The sequence below is a fragment of the Acinonyx jubatus genome, chromosome A1 (assembly GCF_027475565.1).
Source record: "Acinonyx jubatus isolate Ajub_Pintada_27869175 chromosome A1, VMU_Ajub_asm_v1.0, whole genome shotgun sequence".
Classification (NCBI taxonomy): Eukaryota; Metazoa; Chordata; class Mammalia; order Carnivora; family Felidae; genus Acinonyx; species Acinonyx jubatus.
In genome coordinates, this window is record NC_069380.1 from 59,721,697 (window position 1) to 59,739,678 (window position 17,982).

General features: G+C 34.7%; 1 long non-coding RNA gene across 6 annotated transcripts in view; it reads right to left on the reverse strand.

Moving 5' to 3' along the window:
* The window catches only part of LOC128314489 (uncharacterized), a 362,097-nt gene that overhangs the window by 285,878 nt on the left and 58,237 nt on the right, over positions 1-17,982 (reverse strand). The gene's annotated exons all lie outside the window — the stretch shown is intronic.

Genomic DNA, 17,982 nt, shown 5'->3' on the forward strand with positions numbered 1-17,982 from the left:
AAGCATTAATAGTAATTATGTAATACAAGGGATATTTGAGGAAATCAGATGTGAGTGAAAAAGTCCTACACTGAGTTGTTAACCATCTATAAGTAAGTCAAATAAATATTCTTTGTTTATTCTTTGATATTTTTTATTATATAATGCTATGGATATTTATGTTTCTAATATTGCACCAGGCTCTTCTTCCAGAAAATGCTGTTAAAATTAGCATTAGTTTAACATGTTAAACTCACTGATATTAACATAAAAACTTAAAAAGAAAAACAGGAAAAAAAAAACTTCAGGTGGAGCACAAAAATAAACAAGTCTTGAATTTGGCAGCCAACAGAAGATAATGATTCTTTCAAGACAGGAAAAGAAACCAGCACCCTTTACACAATAAATGTTTACAAATTTAGTAAGTAACAGGACTCGCTGGAGGCGACTTTGGAGGGGATGCAACATCTGTCTGTTGTGTGTTTCCAATTCCTCAGTTTTCTCTCATCAGCTCCAGCCATCTTGGTCCAAAGAAACTTTCCAGCTCCAGGCTTAATCGTTTTCATGTATCTGAGTACATTCTGACTATGGCAAATCTTAATTATATCCAAAGAACTATCCTGTGACTTTGCATCTTGTCCAAATGCCCAGACCCAGGATCTGTGTATTCCAATATGAATTCCTAGGCTCCAACATTGTTTCTTTATTGCCACAAACCAAAAAACCAATGCTGCTCCTTGTTTCTCTTATGAGTAAAGAAAGAAACTGACTTATTTGACATCAATTTTTAGTGAAACACTGCTTCACTATGGATCAGATATAACTTAAAGGAGATTATTTTTAAAAAATGTTTATAGAAACTTTAAAGCATATGCAGAAGTGAATGAATAGTATAAAGAGCTCTGATCTACCAAACAGCCAACTTCAACAGTTAATTAAGTTATCAGCAATCTGGTTTTATCTTTACCTCCTTGGATTACTTGGAAGCAAGTGCCCCAAATAATATAATTCATCTATAAATAATTCAGTACACATTTCTAAGTGATTAGGTTTTTTAAAAAACATAACCACAAAATATACCATTATCACATCAAAACATTAACAATAATGCCTCAGTCCCACAATTATCCAGTCAGTATTCACATTTGCCCTATTCTTCCTTTTTTTCTTCTTTTTGTAAAGTTGTTTTGTTTGTATGAATATCCAAAAAGTCCACATGTTGTACTGGATTGACCTATTTCTTTCCGAATAGCATTTTAATCTATGGGACCACTGCCTTTTATTTGTCTTGTAATTAAGTGTTGTTGTTGTTGTTGTTGTTGTCATTGTTGATGAAACCAAGTCATTTGTCTTGAACGTATCTATTAATTTGCAACTTTGGAAGCTTCCTGGGTGAAATCTGAAAACTGGCCCCTTTCCATGGAGGGCAGGGAGAGATGGAAGGAAGAGAGAGATCCCACTCCAGATAGGTAGGTGGCAAGCTTAATAAGCAAGGAACCATACACAGGAGGCTTTTCTTGGGTGGCAGCCTAACAGGTGGATCTCCACAGCCTCCTGCCAAATTGTAGAAGTTCATATGGAGGCTCTAACAGGGTTCAGTAGCATATGCCATCCAGATGGTCTCAAAAACAACTTACTTCTCAAGGCTATGTCCTTAGAACAGCCCCCACTGTGGGAATGGTGGGCAGAACGTACATTCCAAGGACAGGGAAGAGGGAGGACGCCTATGATTGCTTGGGCCAGCTCTCAGGTCAGGTCAAGTGGCAGTTTGTCTTCTAGATGGCCTACAAAACACACTCTGGATTTTGCATCCTTGATGCCATTTATTTTCTCCTTCTATTTTCTGTATTTCAAATAAACTCATTGATTGGTTTGATCCAACTCATATTTTGTATTTTGGCCTCAAAGAGTCACAGGTAGTATTTTATATTTCCTGTTACAGAAATATTGTGTGGTCTTTTTTTAAATGTTCATATTGATTAATGAGTTCAAGTGGTGTTAGCCTAATTCTCTTTAGCCTCTCTCCTGATAATTTAGGCAGTCACAGATAATCATTTTCTATGTCAATAATTTAATGGATGGTTGCAATATGTTGATACTCCAATTCTGTCATTCTGTTTTTCCTTTATTAGCTGGAATGTTTAATTAAAAAAATTACTTCATCAATTATTTAGTTGCAGTCTATACAAGAATGTTAGGATGAAACCTCGAGCCTTGCTTTATTTTTCGGTTTTCAGAATACTTTGGTTATCCAGTATCCACCAAATGTGACAAATGTGTTTTACATTAAGTAACATTATCAATTCATGAATTATCATATCTTATTAATTATTAATTTCAATAATTTGTTCCATTAGTTCCACTTGTTCGGCTCCTCAAATTGCCTCTTCTAACAATAGAAGGCTCTTCAAATTGGACCCTCAGTCCCTTTTACATGTTCCTGGTGCTTTTGATAGATTCTTCGATTTGGGGGGATGTTTCAGACCAATTTTGTACATTTTTTGCAATATATCTGGATTTAGCTATTTCTTTGAGGACCCCATTTATTTTAATGGGAAGTACTATCTAGGGGACCACAGTGTTTGCCAAGGTGCTCACTGTCACTGGGTTGGTCATTGTTTCCAGGCTATTTAGCATGGCTAAAAATTATATGTCTTGAAAATATATATGTATTCAAAGGAGAAAATGTGTGTATGTGCATGTGTGTGCGTGTGTGTGTGTGTGTGTGTGTGTGTGTGTCTGCGTGGAAAATAATAGTTTCCATTGCCAAAGGTAAACTAATAAAATATCACCAATATAGATACTATAGGTGTTGAAATGTTATCATGTAGTGGTGGGATATTCTTTCTCCTTTTGAACTAAGCACTCTTCCTAACTCCTTATAAGTTAATCTTTTGAATCCTAAATCATCCATTTGTAAAATGAGAAAAGTTATATTTCTTTTCATGTTTATGACAGTGTTATGATGACACATTGAGAAAACTGTGGAAATATTCCAAAAATAAAAATGCTACAGTCAGCTTTCAATCATCAGTAGGCAGCTTGCTCTTTGGTATACCTTAGCTTTCAAAATTGTTGACAAGGAACTGCTAAATGATTTATTTCATTGGCAAAACTTTCTGAAAATGACCTAGAAAAAAAAAGGAGTGTACAATAGCCATAAGAGTAGTTAACGGCCAAGGAGAATGGTTATAACAATCAAGGAGGAAAGCAGTCATAAACATGTTGTTTGCCCAGGTGCAAAGGGAATAATTAAGGTAGCTATTGGATTCCATTGCAAAAAGCAGGATACTATTTTGTGCATCAGACTGCAGCATAAGACTGGGAACCTATAAAGACCATTTTGAACAATGGAACCATCTGTAGAGAAGTGTTTGATGACATTTTTGAAGCATCTGTGATGAGATGGGTCACTCACCCAGACTTCAACTATCTCACCCTCACTGAGGTTCAGCGGAGGAACTTTGAAGCAACCCAATGAATAGCCGCTATTGACATTTTCTAAAAATAAGACGTGAGAAAGGAACGTTTCAACAAACTTCAATTCATTTCAACTCAATAAACATTTTTGAAGGCTCACTAATGTGCACTGTCTATGCTGCTCTTTGCATCTCTCCTATCTATTAAATGTTCTTCTTGTTTCAGATCCCTGTCAGATCTATCCTTCACGCTGCCGATACAATAATCTTTTTCAAACATACTTCTGATAGGGTCACTTCCCCACCTCAAATCCCCAGGATAAAATCCAATAACTTTAGCAAGATCCAAAATGTTATTAACAATCCCTTTTCTCCCTCTGCTCTGATAGCTCTTACTTATCCCCATACCCCTGACGTGCAAAGCTATTTATATGTCTTCCGGTATTCTGCTTGTCTGACTTCTATGTGCAATGCTCATGCTATATCCTCTTCCTGAAATGATCACTGTGTCTTCATAGCACTATATACTAATTTCCCTTTAGATAACTCACATATTGCCTTTTACATGGAGCCTCTCCTGATTTTTCAAGCTGGCTTAAATATTTGAGGGTACTCTCCATTAGTATGTGAGCAATTATAATGTAGAAGGCTGGGTCCTATGTTTCCTTGTATAACCAACCCTTACTTCTGCAACAGTACCAGTAAACGTAATTCATTTAAATGAGTGATTTACTTATTTAATGAATACTACAATATGTCAAACTGTCACCCTTCCATCAGAGAAGTCCTTGGTATCTAAAAGATTCATACAGAATCTCTGTATAAAGGGAATTTTAAAGAGAACGTGCCTTAGTAGAAAGCTTTACAACTGTCTGAAAAGCAAACAATGAATGTAAAGCATGAAATAGATTACACGGCGATGTTTTATACTTGTCAGGAAGGAGATTGATTAGCTCGCTGTATATCTTCAGAATGGAAGTTTATTATTTTATTGGTTTCTAGCATAAAGGAGATACCCAAATTTAAATCCAAATAATCAAGGATTCCATAGGCAAATACAAAGTGTATTTGCATTGAAAGGCATCAGTGCCTCATTGCCTCAGAAAGATGCCAAGACATTATCCAGACTTTCCTGATGTCCATGCCATTGTAAAAGCTAAATTAGGTGACTCCAAAGTCAAATATCTGAAACATGCTCCAGTTTCTGAACTCTTAAGCCACTATGCATTTTACAATCACAGTAAAGCACCTTTATTAGATATTATTAGCTTTAAAATTAAAAACTTCATTACTGACCAGTATTTAATTTTAGACTCAAAATTAATCAAAATTACTGTTATACCTTTTCCTTTTTACAAACACAGTTAAAAACCTTTTCCTTTACACTGTTTTTCCAAATTGAATTATGTTTCAGATCTCCACATAAAAGCAGCTTTATAGTTCTTACAAGAGGCAGTCTGTTTGATGGCCATGTTAAAGAAATTGCATTTATCTTCCAGCAACACTGAGTAAGGTGATTACATTACAAACAAAATTAATGAGGGGAGAATGGAGCAACTAACTTTTTATATAAGAAAGTAAGGATCTGAAAGTAAACAAATAAAATACAAGTGGGCAAAAATATCAGAAGAAAGAGGACTTGGAAAAGGTAAAAGAAAACAGAAATGAATGAGACATTATAATGTTTAATACTGTTGACAAATACTAAGTAGAGGGTATAGAAATGAAAGTGAAATTGACATAATAAGAAAATATTTTTTATATGTGAAGGCATACTGAAAAAATAGTGGTATGTCAAGGCTGACATTTTCAAACAATATCCAATATACTAAATGTTATTACTGGTAAAATAAGTTGTTGTGGAATCTCTGAAGAATTTTAATACATTCTAGATTAACACTCATCTGTCTGAAATCCAGTGATGCAAAGTCATTTGTAGGAAAAGGGCAAAACAAAGATTTCTCACATAAATTCCTCACTATATAGATACAGGTAAGAAAAGAAATCAGCATAACAATAGTATGATATAACATGATATATTATTATTTGCTATAATACATATAGCAAAAGTGATGGTTCAAACTTACAAAGGTACATACTTATATCAAGTTATCTACATCACCAAGCATGGACCTTTATAAGTTACATGCTTGGTGATATAGATGCTTTGATATATGAATAAAGCCAACAAATACATTCTGAGGAGGATATCCTTTAATGTTAATGCCTTTGTCTTGTAAATAGTTATTAAAATTTGTGGGTTTTCTCCTTTGTAATCATGCTACACTTGTGATTTAATTATATCATGAAAATGGCCTGTAAAATTAATATTTTTCTTATCTGGGATATTGCTCCAATTACCCTCTGCTCCCTTGACCTTGCAAAATTGTAAATTAAAAGTGACTTTCTCTCTTCCATCATCGACCTTTCCCTGTCTGTGAAGCACTCCTACAAAGCACGTTGAAGAAGCAATTCTCTTCCCAAGATTTCTGTGGTTGCCTGTTGGTTACAAAGGCTGCTAATGCATCTTTACTCGCTTCCAATGAAGTTTAATAATATCTCTAATAAGAAGCAATTCCTTCTAATAGGAGAGCATTTTACTCATTTTGCTCTACCATTGAATAATATTAAAAACCTTATTCATTTAAACTAATAATTTCCCTTTCTTTAGTATATGCTGGAAAATTAATGAAAACTAGGTTTTTAAAAGTCTACTTATATTATTTTGAGAGACAGAGAGAGTGAGGCAGAGAGAGAGGGAGAAAGAATTGCAAGCAGGCTCCATGTGGTTATTTAGCACAGAGCCCAGCACTAGGCTGGATCTCACAAAACTGAGAGATCATGACCTGAGCCAAAATTAAGAGTTCGTTGCTTAACTGATTGAGTCACCCAGATGCCCCTAAAACTAGATTTAAAAAAAAAAAAAACGAGTCGATGCCATGTACTTTATTATAAATTTCCCAAATTAAATGCATAAAATATTGAGAATCTGAGGTATGCTTTAATATTATAAATTTCTCTTTGCAAAATCTACTTATTTTAAGCCAGGTTCTAAGGTTAAGCAGATGTACAAATTCATGAATCTTAAATGCTTAAGGTAAACTATGCAGTATAAACAGAAGTTAAGAAGCTTGCATTACATTGTTAAAGGAATATAAAACACTAAAATATTTTTTCCATGTAGATATAAAATTTCTCTATTTTTTGAGATATGGATTCATTAGTGGTTGTATGATTACAATATTCTTTAATTTTTCTTACTTTTTTTTCCTGCATTGGAAATGATAGTAAGTTATAAATGGTGAATTTACCAAGGTTGTCATAAGAAATTTGGTGTTTTGGTAATATTTATCACTTCCAGTGGAAGGGAACTTGAAGTTGACTTGTTCATAAGGTTATAAACTTGTATTTCCCCCCAAATCGGGTATTATAGAGGCATTATAACTGAGATTCATTATCTACCCCATTTAAATAAAATAACCTAATATAAAATTAGAACGTGTTCATGTATGATATCTAAGACATTTCTTCTATTTGTTTATACTGGATTTATCATAGTACCAGAGTTTTCATGTTTATATTATTAAAACTCTTTCCAATGCACGTTGACATCTCATAATCCTCTTTCCAAGTATACTACAAACTTGAGTCAGCCCTGTCAGGACAGATTTTCTGACACATTCATTCACTGACATAATACCAGCACCTAGGGAAGCACCTAGCACATAATGAGGGCTCAATAAGTATTTGCAGGATGAATAATAAGTTAACAAATAAATATCAATTTATAAGCAGGTTGATTTCCACATACAATTAAATTTTTAAAATTATTTTTCTATGACAAGCAGAATATATTATTACTACCCTGAAAAAGTTTACCCTAGACTGTTGTTTGAATTCTAAAATCCTAAAATCCATAAGCATGCAAGCATATGAGACTCCAATTTTTGGTTAATAGTTATCAATATTTACTGAAGAACCCTTTACAAAGATTAAATCACATTGACCCAGGCTATGGAACATAACCAGTCAAGTTCTGGTGTCCAGCAGGTCTAAGGATGCTTTTATCAGAAACTTAAAGCCAATAATAACTCCATCCTTATTGTACAGTAAGTAATCCTGCATCATACAGCAAGTGTTAGCCTCCTACTTCCTCCCAAAGACTGTTCTTATGTGTGATGTTTAATATTATGTGCCAACTCAACTAGGGTAAGAGATGCCCAGAGAACTGGTAAAATTTTATTTCTGAGTGTATCTGTGAGGGTGTTCCTGGAAGAGATTAGCATTGATTCAGTAGACTGAGTAAACAGATCCACCCTCACCAATATGGGTGGGCATCATCCAACCTGTTGGGGACTAAAAAGGAACAGAAATGCGGACTAAGGGTAAATTCCTTCTCTCTTCTTGAGCTGGGATGTCTACCTTCTGCTCAGGAATTCAGAGCTTTTGGTTGCCTGGCATTCAGACTCCAAGACTCACACTTGTAGCTTTCTGTTTTTCAGGTCTTTGACCTTGGACTGAGAGTTATACCATCAGTTCTCTGGTTTTCAGGCCTTTGGACTCAGGCTGAATTGTATCATCAGCTTTCCCGGTTCTCCAGCTTCCAGACGGCAGGTTGTGGGACTTTTCAGCCTCCATAAGAAGGTGAGCCAATTACTATAATAAATGTCTTTTATATCTTTCTCTCTCTATATATATATCCTATTAGTTCCTTTCCTATGGAAAACCCTGACAAATAAACATGTTAGTTGAGGTATGTCCTCAATTCCGTATTCTTTCATCCCTCTTGAAATCTCTTCTCTCCACTCTCTGGAACCATACATTCCATTGCAAATAAAATACTATGAATCTCTTCTTGAATCATGTCCCCTTTACCTGATTGCATTCCAAGGACATTGCATCCCTGGGACGATTCATGTGAAATAATAATCAGTTTAGAAAGGTTTAAGCTAAGCTATGTGATGAAAGTAGGATTTGGCCACTATGAGGATCTTTTACTTTGCTATTGTTTTTTTAAATTTTTATTTATTTATTTTGAGGGAGAAAGAGAAATGGAGAGAGCGAGAGAGAGCCGCGTGGACAAGTGGGTAGGGGCAGAGAGAGAATCTCAAGCAGGCTCTGCACTAACAGTGCTCAAACCTAGGTACCATGAGATCATGACCTGAGCTGAAATCAAGAGTCAGACACTTAACTAAGCACCCAGAGGTCTCTCAGATCTTTTAATTTAATACTGAGGAGTAGCAACTTCATATTTGAGTTAGTGTGGGATTGAGAAAGATGAACCAAAGATAGCTCAAAACATCCTTTCTCACTATTTATTGGGTCTTCGGGTTTAGATTGTATCAATTGGTTGTCTTGACTTATAATTCCTTTAGCCTGCTGCAGTCCTTAACCATTGCCTGGGAACTCCCTTTCCACCTTTACTGGATTATATCTGTATTACTCAGGGTCAGATCAGGTTAAGAGAAATCACTCTAATTATTTCAGTGAGTGTGACATTAATACCAGTGATTGGACACACAAGTGATGGAAAAGCTGGAAGAGCAACCAGGGAGAAGTGAGACAACCAGCACTTAGCAATGTCTGAAAACCTCTGCCACTTACTTCTATTGATCAAACAATGAAAGGAAGTAGTTTTACCTATGCTCAGAAGTTGACGCATTCCAGAAACTGCTAGACCCTTAATGAGAGTGGGAAATAGGGAGATTCCTTGCAGAAAGTGTGATCACAGAGGAACTGTCTTTTGCAATTTGAAGCCAAAAGGAGACAGAGTTGCTGCTGGACCTACCACTTCAGAGAGAGCAAGAGAACAAGAGAGAAATACCCAGGCTTCTTGGTCTTCCTATCTTCCAAGATTCTGCTGATAGTTTCCATTGGCTATACCTACCAGGAAGCCAATTTTCATGGAAGCCTGGAAATTGGAGAACCTACTATACAGAACAGAGAAGAACAGGAACAGGGAAGAAATGAAAGCAAACAGGCAAATGGACAGCATAATAGGCTCCTAGATAACCAATGTTTTGTTTCTTCATTTTCTTACCAAGTCCTTTGTATGTATGTATGTATGTATGTATGTATGTATTTCTCTTAATATACTATCATTTCAATATTGAACAGAAATGGCAATAACATTCATATTTTGCTTCTGATTTTAAACAGAATGATTAAAAATTTCTCCATTAACATGCACTGTTGGTGGGAATGTAAATTGGTGCAGCCACTATGGCAAAAAGTAAGGAGGTTACTCAAACAATTAAAAATAAAAATACTCTATGATCCAATAATTTCACTACTGGGTATTTACCCAAAGAAAACAAAAATACTAAATTGAAAAGATATTTCACCCTTATGTTTATTACAGCATTATTTACAATAGCCAAGAGTGGAAGCAACATAAGTGTGTATCAATAGATGAATAGATAAAGAAGATGTGGTGTGTGTGTGTATACATACACATATGTATACGTATATGTATATGTATATGTATATGTGTATGTGTATGTGTATGTATATGTATATGTATATATGTGTGTTTATGTGTGTGTATATATGTGTGTGTGTTTGTATATAACTTAGCCTTAAAAAATAATGATATCTTGATATTTGTGACAACATGGATAGACCTGAAGAGTATTATGCTAAATAAAGTAAATTATACTGAGAAAGAAAATGTCATATGATCTAACTTATATGTGGAATCTCAAAAGCAAATGAGCAAACAAAGAAGCAGAAACAGACACATAAATATAGGGAACAAACTGATGTTGTTTCAGGGGAGGGGAGTAGGGGATAGGCAAAATGGAAGATATAGGATTCCAGTTATGAAATGAGTAAGTTACAGGGGTAAAAGGCACAGCACAGGGAATATAGTCAGTGGTACTGTAATAGCATTGTATAGTGGCAGATGGTAGCTACACTCGTGGTGAGCATAGCATAACCCATAGACTTGTTGAATTATTACACTGTACTCCTGAAACTAATATTAGCCCTATGCATTAACTATATTTCACTTTTAAAAATGTAATAATGGGGTGTGTTATAGAGTATTTTTGTGTGTCCATTATGAGTTTAAGTGATTTCCAGTTTGCTATTCTAGTTTCCTAATTTGCTAAGAATTTCTAGTTTGTAAGAAGAGTTATCATAAATGGTTACTAAATGCATATATTTTTACAAGTTTTTTCTAACTTATCAATAAAAATTATTCTATAACTTTTAATAAGTAAATGTGGCAAATATATTCATGTATTTCTATTGTTAAGTTAATCTATATTTTTTCAGGCTAAATTCTATTTATTCATGTTATATCACTTCTGTTAAGTTTATTAATTTATTTTAAGAAAGAAAGAGAGAGAACACACACCTGTGTGAGTGGGGGAGGGGCAGAGAGAGAGAGGGAGAGAGAGAATCCCAAGCAGGCTCTGCTCTGTGAGCGTGGAGGCCCATGTGGGGCTTGAACTCACAAACCATGATATCATAACCTGAGATAAAATCAAGACTTGGACCCTTAACTGACTGAGCCACCCATGTGCCCCCATGTTACATCACTTTTTAAATGCTACTGAATTTAACACTAATTGCTAATATATTTAAATTTTTTTTCATCTTTTTTCATTGGTCTGTATTTGCTTTTGTGTATTCTTTTCTGCTATAGTATTAAGTTTGATGAATGAACAGAATGAGTTTCAGAATATTACTCATTTCTATTGTCTAGTTTACTATAATATTGGAATGCTCTACACACTGAGAATCTGGTAGAAATCTTCCGGTGCTAGTGTTTTCTTTTTTATTACTGTTTCAATTACTTTAATAATTTTATGTCATTATGCAGGATTTTTATTTGTTCTTATGTTTATTTATTTTTTGAGAGATAGAGTGCAAGCAGGGTAGGGGCAGAGAAAGAGGGAGACACAGAATCTGAAGCAGGCTCCAGGCTCTGAGCTGTTAGCACAGAGCCCCATGCATGGCTTGAACTCACGAACCGTGAGATCATGACCTGATCTGAAGTAGGACACTTAACCGACTGAGCCACCCAGGCACCCCTATTCTTGGCTTAGCACTAGTAAGTTACATTTTTCTAGACATTGGTATATTTGTCTATGCTTTAAACTTATTTAAACAATGTTATTAATAGTAAACCCTCATTTTCTTTCTAATCACTTTTGTATCTGTCATTAATTCCACTGAATTCTTACCATTTTCTAGTGTTTTCTAAACACAATTCTTAAAACATAAATAATTCAGAAGAGAGATGTTGGTAGTAACACAAAGTAAAACGTGGCTGAACACAGGTAGTATGGAGGTATTACACAAGTATATATATCCAAGATAGAGTTGTTATATTAAGAAATACTATTGCTGCTACTACTACTACTGGGCAATATTTGGTCAAATCTTTACCTGGTGTATATTTAAAAACAGACTACATGCTTATTGAGACTTCACAAACTAAAGAGTATGATAGGGAATGTTTAGAACACTCCATATAATGGTTCCTTTAGGCTGTTTTCAGCAAAGTTCTTCAAGAAAAACATGAATTCAGGATAAAGTTATTGAGGCTGCAAGCAAAAATGAAAGGAAATACTATTTTGATAGTGGGGATGTTCTCTGTCTATACCCTGCAATCAGAGTTCACTGAAAGTCCTGTAATTTTGAGCCTTGTACAGGGAAAAAAGCTGACTGCTCCTGGTCTGTAGCCTGAAATGGAGCTCTTAAAGCAGTTATTGCAGAGAATTAATCTTAGAAGGAGAGAAATTGTATGCAATAGACTCTTTGAAGCTTCTTCCACTGATAATCTCTGCCATACAGTGAGATTAAGCTTACCATGATGATTAAATTCAAATATTTTCTTCTTAATTATAGTTTTATATGGTTGCATAGTAACTGCCAATTTAAGGTTTGAGAAGATAAATGGAACATAATTATCAGTAAATAAAACACAAGAATCTTTGTTCTTGAAAATTATATCTAGACAAATTCTTGGTTGTAATTAGTCACACAAGGAATTGCCCAAAAGTAAACGAACAGGTAACCTTATAGAATTTTGAGAGTGTTAACTACAAAAATTTTTAAAACCTGGCTGTATGTCTATCTACACTCCCCAGTGTGTGTGTGTGTGTGTGTGTGTGTGTGTGTGTGTGTGCTTATATATACAAGCCCTCAGAACAATCCCAGACCCCCAAAATTATACTAGTCTATGAAGTGTGAAGTGTTTTGTGAAACCCGTTCTTCCTCAATGTTCATCTCAGAATGAGTCACAAAAGTAATTAATAGTGAAGGAACATTTCATGAATGATGGAGACATGCACACATAGAGGAGAACCAGAAAGTGAAGGCCTTATTCTATTACCAGGGTAAAAAAATGTTAGCTAGTCCTCATAAATGGGTTTTGATCATTGTTCTGAGCAAGTTCCTGGGGTGTGTTTTCTGTTCTCCTCTTTTCAGACTGGGAAGGGTGTGTGTGTGTGTGTGTGTGTGTGTGTGGGTGGGTGGGTGTGGGTGTGTGTGTGTGTGTGTGTGTGCATGATTTTCCTTTACACTATCTACCATTGTACATTGGGTGTTATGGGGGCAGATACATTGTGTTATAGTTTATATGTTCCTTCTCCTCAGAAAAAACAACATCCAGATCAGATGGAAAAGACTACGCAATGAACTCAGAGAGTTCATATTTTGAATCAAGATTTTATTTCTCAGACTTTGGGTTAAGACCAAGTATGAAGATTTTGACGCACAGGGGGACTGACACAGACATTAGTAGTTGCTAATCCAATATGCAGTCTCTCATCCTTCACAGAAATAGAATCACTCTGTTACTAGCATTGCCCTGTGCCTAGTCTTCCATGAAATGGAGAGATGATCAAATATAAGTAGAGAAAATGAGTGCAGGCTTCTTGTAAAGTCCGTTAAAGGGAGTTGATTCAGTAGGAGAGGTGTACTTTTCCTTTTTACCTATTTCTGCCTGGAATTCAGAAGTCATGATTGGAAATCTTGTAATCATTTGATGCTCAGAGTCAAACTTGAGAGTATAAGCCATTCATTAAGAACAAAAGAGCAGAAAAACAAGAGGAATACAATTCTGTGATTACTAAGGAGCTGCAATGGCATCCCAGCACTTTGTCCTCACAGATTTTTATTTGGTTTAAAATATAAAGTTAGAGGAGAAACTCATTTGTTCCAGTCACAGTTTTGGAGGTCTTCTTATTTCACTGGTAAAACAAAAACAATTAAGAACTGATGTAATATTCTTATGGTTTTTTGTTTTACCAATGAAATAAATTAACTCTTCAGCTGAGAGTGAGTAGGGCATTTGAAGGAATGGGGATTTGAAAAAGAGGAGATATGAAATAGATTTTTAGCAGAATGGTAAAATAAACATACTAAAAATTACATATATATATATATATATATATATATATATATATATATAGTTTATACCTGTATTGTATCACATTGAAACATCCTGAGAGGTTATATCTTGCTGAATAATCACTACTATTGCTTTGGAGCAAACTTATTACCTGGCCTCTTAAGAGTTTGCTGCCCCTCATGAACCACCATTTCTCAGTCCAATTAATTTTACTTAGAGTAGGGTACCTGGGTGGCTTAGTTGGTTAAGCGTCCAACTTAGCTCAAGTCATTATCAGATCTCATGATTTCGCAGTTCGTGAGTTCAAGCCCTGCATCAGGCTTGCTGCTGTTAGTGCATAGCCTGCTTCAGATCCTTTGTCCCCCTCTCTCTTTGCCCTTCCCCCACCTTCTCTTTCTCTCTCTCTTAAAAACAAACATTAAAAAAAATAGAGTAATGGGGCGCCTGGGTGGCTCGGTCGGTTAAGTGTCCGACTTCGGCTCAGGTCATGATATCGCGGTCCGTTGAGTTCTAGCCCCGTGTCGGGCTCTGTGCTGACCGCTCAGACCCTGGAGCCTGTTTCAGATTCTGTGTCTCCCTCTCTCTCTGCCCCTTCCCTGTTCATGCTCTGTCTCTCTCTGTCTCAAAAATAAATAAATGTTAAAAAATAAAATAAAAAAAAATAGAGTAATAATGTAACAAGTCAGTGGTTTATTCACTTTCTCCCAAAAAGAACGTAGATATGGAGAGTGTTTGAGGGACAATCATATTCAATCCACCTAATGATGCACACATTATGCCCTATAAAATGCAGAGATAGTGATTATACTTATGGATTGAGATGCTTATTTATAATGCCTTTACCAGAGGAATGAGATTTGTTTCAAAACATTCACAAAAATTTCAGTGAAAACATCTGTTTATCTATTTGCTCTCTCCCATTTGGTCTTATTGAGTATGACATTTTCACCTCTTACAATTACATAAACTTGCATGGTACCCATCAATTCTTACATCTGGATTGACTGAATACTGTTAACATCGGAAGTGTATGTTTAAGCTACATGCAAAAAAAAAAAGAGACTAACACCATACATGAAAATAAACTCAAAATGGATTAAAGACCTAAATGTGAAACCTGAAACCATAAAATTCCTAGAAGAGAGCATAGGCAGTAATTTCTCTGGTATCATCCATAGCAACACATTTCTAGACATGTCTCCTAAGACAAGGGAAGCAAAAGGAAAAATAAACTATTGGGACTACATCAGAATAAAAAGCTTCTGCATAGCAAAGGAAATAAGCAACAAAACTAAAAGAAAACATACTGGATGGGAGAAGAGATTTGAAAATGACAAATCTAATAAAAGGATTAATATCCAAAATATATAAAGAGCTGATGCAATCAATACCAAAATAAAACCCAACTTAAAACAGGACAGAAGATATAAATTGACATTTTTACCAAGAAGACATACAGATGACTAATGGACACATGAAAAGATGCTCAATATCACTCATCAGCAGGGAAATGCAAATTGAAACCATGAGATATCACTTCAAGCCTGTATGAATGGCTAAAATCAAGCACACAAGAAACAAGCACTGCCAAGAATATGGAGAAAAAAGGAACATTTATACACTGTTGGTGGGAATGCACACTGGTACAGCCATTGTGGAAAATAATATGGAGATTACAATTCAATTTACTGTTACACTATAAAAACAAACAAACAAACAAACAATAAAAAAAGACAACCTAGGAATAAATTAAACTTAACCAAGAGGTAAAAGACCTGTACTCTGAAAACTATAAAACACCAATGGTTGATGAAAGAAATTGAAAATGACAGAGACAAATGGAAAGATAGTCCACGCTCATGGATTGGAAGAATTAATATTGTTAAAATGTCCATACTATCCATAGTAATTTACAATTCAATGCAATCCCTATCAAAATGCCAACAACATTTTTAACACAACTGGAACAAATAATAAAATTTGTGTAGAACCACAAAAGACCCAGATACCAAAGAAATCTTGAGAAAGAAAAACAAAGCTGGAGGTATCACAGTTTGAGACTCCAATTTATACTACAAAGCTACAGTAATCAAAACAGTATGGTACTGGCACATAGACACATAGATCAGTAGAACAGAATAAATAGCCCAGAAATAAACGCACACTTATATGGTCAATTAATCTATGACATAAGAGGCAAGAATATATAATGAGGAAAAGACAGTCTCTTCAATAAATGATGCTGGGAAAACTGAACATCTACATGCAAAAGAATGAAACTGGACTGCTGTCTAACACCATTCACAAAAATAAACTCAAAGTGGATTAAAGACCAAAAAGTGAGACCTGAAGCCATAAAAATTCTAGAAGAGAACATAGGAAGTAATTTCTTTGACATTAGATATAACATTTTTCTATATATGGCTCCTGAGGCAAGGGAAACAAAAGCAAAAATAAACTATTGGGAGTACATTAAAATAAAAAGCTTTTGCACAGCAAAGGAAAACATCAATGAAACAAAAAGGCAACCTACTGAATGGGAGAAGATATTTGCAAATGACATATCTAACAAGGGGCTAATATCCAAAATCTAAAAGAAAATACTTGCACAACTCAACCTAAGTATGCATCAACACATAAATAGATATGGAGGATGTAATATACATGTAATGGAATATTGCATGGCTATGGAAAAGAAAGATCTTGCCATTTGTGACAACATGGATGGAGGTAGAGGGTATTATGTGAAGTAAAAAAAGTCAGACTGATAAAGACAAATACCTTATGATTTCACTCATATATGGAATAAAAAAAAGATGAATAAACAAACAACCCAAAGCAGAATCATATCTACAAATACAAAAAAAACAAAAAACAAAAAACTGATGGTAGACAGAGGGAAGGGAGTGGGAGATTGGGCAAAATAAGCCAAGGAGAGTGGGAGATACAGGCTTTCAGTTATGGAATGAACGAGTCATGACAATAAAAGGTATAGCACAGGATATATAATCAGTGATATTGTAGTAGCATTGTATGAGACAAACAAACTATAAATGTGGGGAGAAGGATGCCAGAGATATCTTATTATGACAATGTAGATCTAAAAACAATGTTAGTAAACAGAATCTATCAGATTATTAAAGAATACTGTATCAGAAAAGATTACTATATTCCAGGAACACACGAGTGAGATACTCTATAACACATATATTTTATATAGTTACTAAGCAGAAAAATAACAAGACAATTTTCATAGACATTGATAAGAATTTTTAAATATTCAATACCTACACTTGCTTTTTTAAAAACTTCAGTAAAATTGGAATCAAATGATACTATCTTAAGAAGACATATGGACAATTAGATCTTTTATAATAAAAAAAAAGAATTGTTACTGAAATCAGAAACAAAAAATGATGCCCATTATCTCCACCATTATTTAGCATTATTTGTAGATATCAGTCAGTACAATTAAGACAAAAGTAAAGATATATATGATGGATATGTGGAAAGAAAAATGAAAACTAATCCTTTAATAGAGGCTATAAATGTGTATATAAAAACCTAGTTCAGTTAATTGAAAAGTACTCTAAAAAAATTTACAGAGAGGGAGACAAACCACAAGAGACTCTTAAACACAGAGAACAAACTGAAGGTTGCTGTAGCAAAGGTTAATGGGGGGATGGGTTACATGGGTGATGAGCATTAAAGAGGGCACTTGTTGGGATGAGCACTGGGTGTTATATGAAAGCGGTCAATCGCTGGGTTCTACTCCTGAAGCCAAGACTACACTGTATGTTAACTAACTTGAATTTAAATTAAAAAAAAGAAAATTACAACCAGCATATAAAATTATTATCTGGAAATCATTAGCCTTTATGTATGAAAAACAACAACTACTCAACATTCATACTGGGAAAGGGAGTTCCATTTGTTACAGTTTGTGCACACATACACACAAATACACACATAAAACAGCCTAAGACAAATAGAAATAAAGTCAACAAAAAATAAAGTGCAAAACCTGTATTAAGAAAAATATAAAACGTACATGATGGGAAAAATGTAAATTTTTAAAAAAGAAATTAATTTCATGGTAATGAATAAGGATAACCATTGACATAAAGTTGTCGATTTTCCCTGGATTATTTGATAATTTAATGTGCACTTTTTTGATACAAAAGGCTTTATTTTTTGATAACAAAGATACTTATCCTG